Consider the following 6,732-nt stretch of genomic DNA (forward strand, 5'->3'; position numbering starts at 1 on the left):
GTATAAACAAATCAGTTTAGCTCATTTGTATTGGAGTTTAGCTTTGTTCCAATAAAACTTCATGGACACTGAAATTGAAATTTATATAATGTTCATGTGTAACAAAATATTTTTCTTTTGATCTTTTTTGGTTGTTTAAAAATGTAAAAGCCACCCTTTGCTCAGAGGCTGTACGAAAGCAGGTGGTGGGGTGGATTTGGCTAGGAGGTTGTGGGTTGCCAGCTCCTATTCTAAAAATCATTCATTTTTAACTCTAGGAAGAGAGGCTGACTAGACGGTAGCATATGACAAAGTCTGGCCACAACATACAGTGCAATTGTCAGAATTAAGCCATCTTGTACACCAATGTTCATAGCACCATTATTCACAGTAGCAAGAAGGCAGAAGCAATCCAGTGACCATCAACAAATGAATGGATAAACAAAACATGGTATACACACACAATGGAATATTATTTTGACTTAAAAACGAAGGAAACTCTGACATACACTACAACATGAATGAACCTTAAGGACATTATATTAAGTGAAATAAGCCAGTCACACACACACAAAATACTGTACAATTCTAATTATATAAGGTACCTAGAGTGGTTAAATTCATAGAGACAGAAAGTGGAATGGTGATTGCCAGGGGCTGGAAGGGAGGGAGAATAAGGAGTTGATATTTAATGAGTATAGAGTTTTAGTTTTACAAGATGGAAAGAGTTCTAGAGATAGGTTACACAACAGTGTGGGTGTACTTAGCTTTATAGAATTGTACACAGGAAAAATGGTTAAGATGGTGAATTTTACGTTTGACTGCATTCAAAATAATTTTTTTTAAACGATAGGCAGTGGCTGGGCGCTGTGGCTCACGCCTGTAATCCCAGCACTTTGGGAGGCCAAGGCGGGCAGATCACGAGGTCAGGAGATCGAGACCATCCTGGCCAACATGATGAAACCCCAGCTCTACTAAAAATACCAAAATTAGCTGGAGGTGGTGGCATCTGCATGTAATCCTAGCTACTCGGGAGGCTGAGGCAGGAGAATCACTTGAACCGGGAAGTCAGAGGTTGCAGTGAGCCAGGATTGCGCCACTGCACTCCAGACTGGCAACAGAGAGAGACCCCGTCTCAAAAAAAAAAAAAAAAAAAAAAAATGCAGCTTAGTATTTTACACACTTTAAATTACACATTCTATCCAAATTGTGCATATTGATAATTATTACTTCTCACTATTTCTCTTTAGCCACATAGCTGAAGTAAATTACACTGTTCAGTCCAAAAAGTGCTTTCTAAAACCACCTATACGTACCAAGGCATCACTTGGAAAGTATGAATACAAGCATGATTAAAACACAGTTCCCACCCGTGATAGGTTAATTTATGGGCCCCAATTCATCATTCTCCTGTAATAGTGTTATAAATTCACACCCTTGTCATGGCTCATGGCAAGTGAAATATAATTCCTTACTCCTTGACTTTGGGCTTGCCTGTGTGACTGGCTTTGGCTTATGGGATGTTGGTGGACTTGAGGACATTGGAGGCTTAAAATGTGCTTGTATTTCTGCCGTTGCCAGAAAAATATTTCAGAATGAGACACATGGAGCAGATGCAACTGGACTAGAAGCCAAAAGCCCTGCCCAACCCAGACTAACCAAGGTTTGCAAAACCCAAATCCATCCACAGACCCGTGGAGATGAAAATAAATGATGTGTTCTTTAAAGTAATATAAAATTATTATAGTTAGAGGGAAGTGATTGATAGATCATCTTTCAGAAGCATATAAGTTAATGTAGGTTCATGGAATTGATCGTATTCTCTTCTCCTAAACTCATTTCTAAAAAGCAGTGGTTCTCAAACTTTAGCAAGCATAAGAATAATTTAATGTTGAGCATTCTTCCACACGTTCATTGGCCACTTGTACATCTTCTTTGGAGAAGTATCTGTTCGTGTCCTTTGCCTACTTTTTAGTGAGGTTATTTGATTTTGCTTATTGAATTGACTTTCATATAGATTCTGGATATTAGACCTTTGTCAGATGCATAGTTTGTGAATATTTTCTCCTATTCTGTAGGGTGTTTGTTTACTTTTTTGATAGTTTCTTTGGTTGTGCAGAATCTCTAGTTTAATTAGGTCCCACTTGTCAATTTTTGTTTTTGTAACAATTCCTTTTGAGGACTTAGCCATAAATTATTTGCCCACGCTGATGTCCAGAATGATATTTCCTAGTAAAGATGGGAATGTTAACTACTAGATGGGGAAGAGAGGAGGGAGGGTAAGGGCTGAAAAACACAGCTAAAAAACTACTGAGTACTAAGCTCACTACCTGGGTAATGGGATCAAACGTACTCCAAACCTTAGCATCACACAAGATGTCTATGTAACAAACTTTCACATGCACCCCTTGAATCTAAACTAAAAGTTGAAATAATAAAAAAATTGAGAAGCATGTTAAAATTCTGGATTCTCAGGTACCATTTCCAAAGATTCTGATGTAGCAGGCATGGAATAGATGCCAGAAATCTGCACTTTTGAAAGCACCAAAAACAATTCTGATGCAGGAGAACCTAGGTTTGTAATAGTTTTAATTTGTTCTAGTGTATTAGTGAGGGGGAAAGATTTTTGCATGCAAAATCTCACAGGGATGAGAGAGAGTTGATAACAGAAACGCAAAAGAAAACAACATGTATATTAAAATCTGTATGTAATCTCAGGAACTGGGCAAAGTGATCCCCTACCCAGTAAGGTTGGAGAAAATCATGGACACCAAAGTAGCTCCACGACTCACATCCTTTGCCTTCTTCTGGCCTGAACTTGGCCAGTGGAGCGATTCCTCTAGGGCAGATGGAAGTCCATCTTAATTCCTTCTGTTGTTAACACAGTCCCGGGCTCTCAGCAGATCAGACATGACTTTCTAAATTCCTCTATAGCTGATATTTTCCCCTCCAGACTTTCCCCTTCCTATGTAGCCTACCTCTCTACTGCCAGTCTCCTCATATAACTCTTCTGCCTGAGTATCTACAGTCATTATTCACTGACTCTTTGGTGTGATAGCCAATACTTACTTAAAATTCTTTATGTTATTTTATATGACAAAGCAAAATGCATTGTTAAAGCTATCACCTCACTGTCACTCAAGTTAGAGGGCTTTTCCATTTCATCACAAGCTTGATTACATCCATAACACCTTGTATGATAACTGTCTTATTCCTGACCACTCACCACTTTACTATATTTAGCTTAGGTTCTATTTAGAAGTTTCCCAAATACCATATTTTTCCAAATTGGAATAGTACACTTACATTTATTTGATGTCTTCTACTAGAACTAGAATACCTTTGATTGGACAGTACTTGGTGAACCAAATTGAATTATAGCATGAAGTTAAAACATATAATGATGGAAATAATAACATCAGCACAAAACAAGAAAAACTGAAAGTTAATTGAGAACTTACTATGCTCTGGAAAGTACGCTAAGAACTTAGTTGCACTTTATGTTTTATTTAATCCTCACAACAATTGAAGAAGAAAGTACTCATAGTATCTCATTTGACAGATGATAAAACAGAGAGGGGCTGGGCATGGTGGCTCATGCTTGTAATCCTAGCACTTTGGGAGGCTGAGGCAGGTGGATCACCTGAGGTCAGGAGTTTGAGACCAGCCTGGACAACATGGTGAAAACCCATCTCTACTAAAAATACAAAAAATTAGCCGGGCATGGTGGCAGACACCTGTAATCCCAGCTACTCTGGAGGCTGAGGCAGGAAAATCGCTTGAACCCCGGGGAGCAGAGGTTGCAGTGAGCCGAGATCACGCCACTGCGCTCCAGCCTGGGTTAAAGAACGAAACTCTGTCTCAAAACAAAAAACAAAGCAAAAACAAAAACAAACGAACAAACAAACAAAGAGCACGGGACTTTTCTAAGGTAACAGTGCTTACTGGTAAGAACTTAACTCCCAGAGAGAGAGCAGTTAACTGTTCTTCTACCCTGCTTCCATTTGAATAGAGTTAATGGCAATGAGGAGTTTTCCTTTTCTTTACATCTTTCTCTTAATAAAAGGCTTTCAAAATTTCTTGTTACATTAAAATTAATGAGGAGTGCTTAAGAGTGTAAAATTATAAAATTTGGATGCTGGTTTTGAAACACTATTCTGCCATTTAGTAACTAACATATTTTAGTCACTTAAATCCACTTCATTTACTGGTAAAAAGAAAAAAAAAGATTGTAATATTACCTAACACATAGGGATGTTTTGACAATTAAAGAGGAAACCCCATGTGAAGAGTGTAGGTCAGAGGCTGATGCAGTAGGCACTTTAGAAATGTTTGCTAACAGGATGATGATGACGATGATGATGATGATGGCAATGATAACGATGACATTCTCCAGAGGTCTTCCTTCTGAAGAAGCAAAAAATTCTAGGTTATAGTCCTTATTCTTTGGGAGAAAATATTATGCAGATCTTTTATTTCATATTTATTTTACCTGTATGTTTTGCAAAACTAAGAGTTCTAGGCATGATGACTCCCTAGGATGACTTGCAGAATAAAACTGACTCAGCATCTTCAGAAATGTATGGGCTCGAACTTTCTGAATAGTAAAACATTTGGTTAACTTCTGAAATCAAGATAGATTCACATGTACATGATGTTGAACAAAGCAAACCCATTCTGAGATGGAGTCTTATAACCTAGGCTGAACTATGGGTACAGTAAATTGAAGAAAACCTTAAAACTGAAAAATGCACTAAATCTACCACCCGTCTTCCTATTTTCTTCTATTCAGTATAGCAGTTCTGGTAGGTTTTTATTTTCTCACTGAAGACTGCACTGCTCTTAAATAAACATGATTATAGCCTAGAAGAGCTACAGACTGCTTCAGATGCTAAAAATAAAATAGTTAAAATGGAGAGACTTCAATTTGATGCGGGCTGCTCAACAATTTAACTTCTAATTGTCTTGTGGTTATTCCACAACTAGGAATTGACCATATTCCGTTTAAAGGAGATTGAAGGTCTCAGGAAAAATAAGAAATGAAGTGGAAGTTTTCTTCCCAAATCTTGATCTCTAGAAAAATGAGCAAAAATAGTCATATTTTGACTCTAAAATAAAAATATGAAATCTTAAGTCACATCGTTGAATCTTCTCTTTTATAAAATAGCTTAGTATTCTCCTAGTCATGGAGATTAACACAAACAAGTCGCATATTAGTAATAGTGTTTCAACTAAAACATTTGCTTCTTATTGAGAATGACAGAAGCAAATAGTTCTTAATAAAATAAAATTCATTTCAAGTTCTTTCTTAGTTTCCATTTCAATTGTGAAAAATTCCTGATGCCATATGCATTGACCTGATAATTTTCTAACTTCCCTTTATAGCCTTAGAAACATGCCATTGCTTTATAAAATAAAACAAATTTTGAGTATTTGTGTTTCTTTTGGCTTGTGATATTGAATTGAAAATAAACAATGAATCACTTGATAATTCAGTGTGAAGGCAAGTCAATTGTTTGTCATATCGTGGTGAAAAGATTATTTTAAAAACATTCATGTGAACAGTATAGAATAAATACACACATTGATGAAAAATATAATTATATATATTTATAGTCTCACCACCCCCAGACCTAAATCCATGGTTATTTAGATTTACATAACATTTAGATATTATTAGCAGCCCAATCCCAAGTACACTGAAATAAAGTCTAGATCATTGGGTGGATAGCGCAAAGTGAGTTTAGCAACTGAAGTGAACAATCTAGTTCTCAACATGGACTCCATAACATATTTTACTGACCTCAGTTTCTTTATATGAATTTTTTTCCTCTCCCTACTCTTTACACATTAGTATCTCTTGGGGCTTTATTCTTGTCTGTTTCCTCAACTCTCACTTTACCTGCTTTCTTTGGACAATTTCATCTTTTCACTTAGTTTTTACTATACCTACACACATTCTAATATTGTGTGTGTGCATTCAATATATATACACCTAAACATATGTACAGAGTCATGTTATATATGTGAGGTATATAAATATATATGTGTGTTACATAGATTTGGGGGTGTATATGTTTGTGTATATGAAGATATAGATATACATAAATAAGAGAGCCAGTCCTAATGTCATCCTAAGATGAGAAGATCTTTTCATTCAGCAGATAGATGTTCAAAGCCCATACATTAAACACTGAACTTGAAATATAATTTTTTTAAAATCGTTTTTCTTCCTATTATTTTATTTTTTAATTTATGGCACCCATCCAGCCAACAAATTAAAAAATTAGGATTTAATCAATAATCTTTCTTAATCCTCTCTTCCATCTTCATCCAATCAATCTCTTAATGACTCAAGATTTTAAATTACCTCTTTGTCTTTATTTTATTGTCATATTTCAGGCCTTTGGCATCTCCTTTTGGATTATTGAAATAACCTTGCAATTGGAGTTCTCAATTCCAATTTTGCCCCCTCTAGATCCAGAATCATTTTCAATTAAAGTTTTATTTTTTTTTCTTAAGTCCTTACATGGATACTCATTTCCTATAGAAATCTAAAAATACATCTAGTTTAAAAAGATTACCATATAGATTGTTTTTTGGGCAGCACTACCTTTCTCTAGTCTAATTTCCAACCCACCATTCATTCCTCCATTTTATTTTATTCTCCAAAATACTGAGACAATCCAATACAGCAAACTCTGAAAGTTTCCCTGGCTTCTCTCACACTATTCCATCAGATTAGAGTGGTTT

The sequence above is a fragment of the Colobus angolensis genome, unplaced genomic scaffold (genome assembly GCF_000951035.1).
Source record: "Colobus angolensis palliatus isolate OR3802 unplaced genomic scaffold, Cang.pa_1.0 Scaffold177, whole genome shotgun sequence".
NCBI lineage: Eukaryota > Metazoa > Chordata > Mammalia > Primates > Cercopithecidae > Colobus > Colobus angolensis.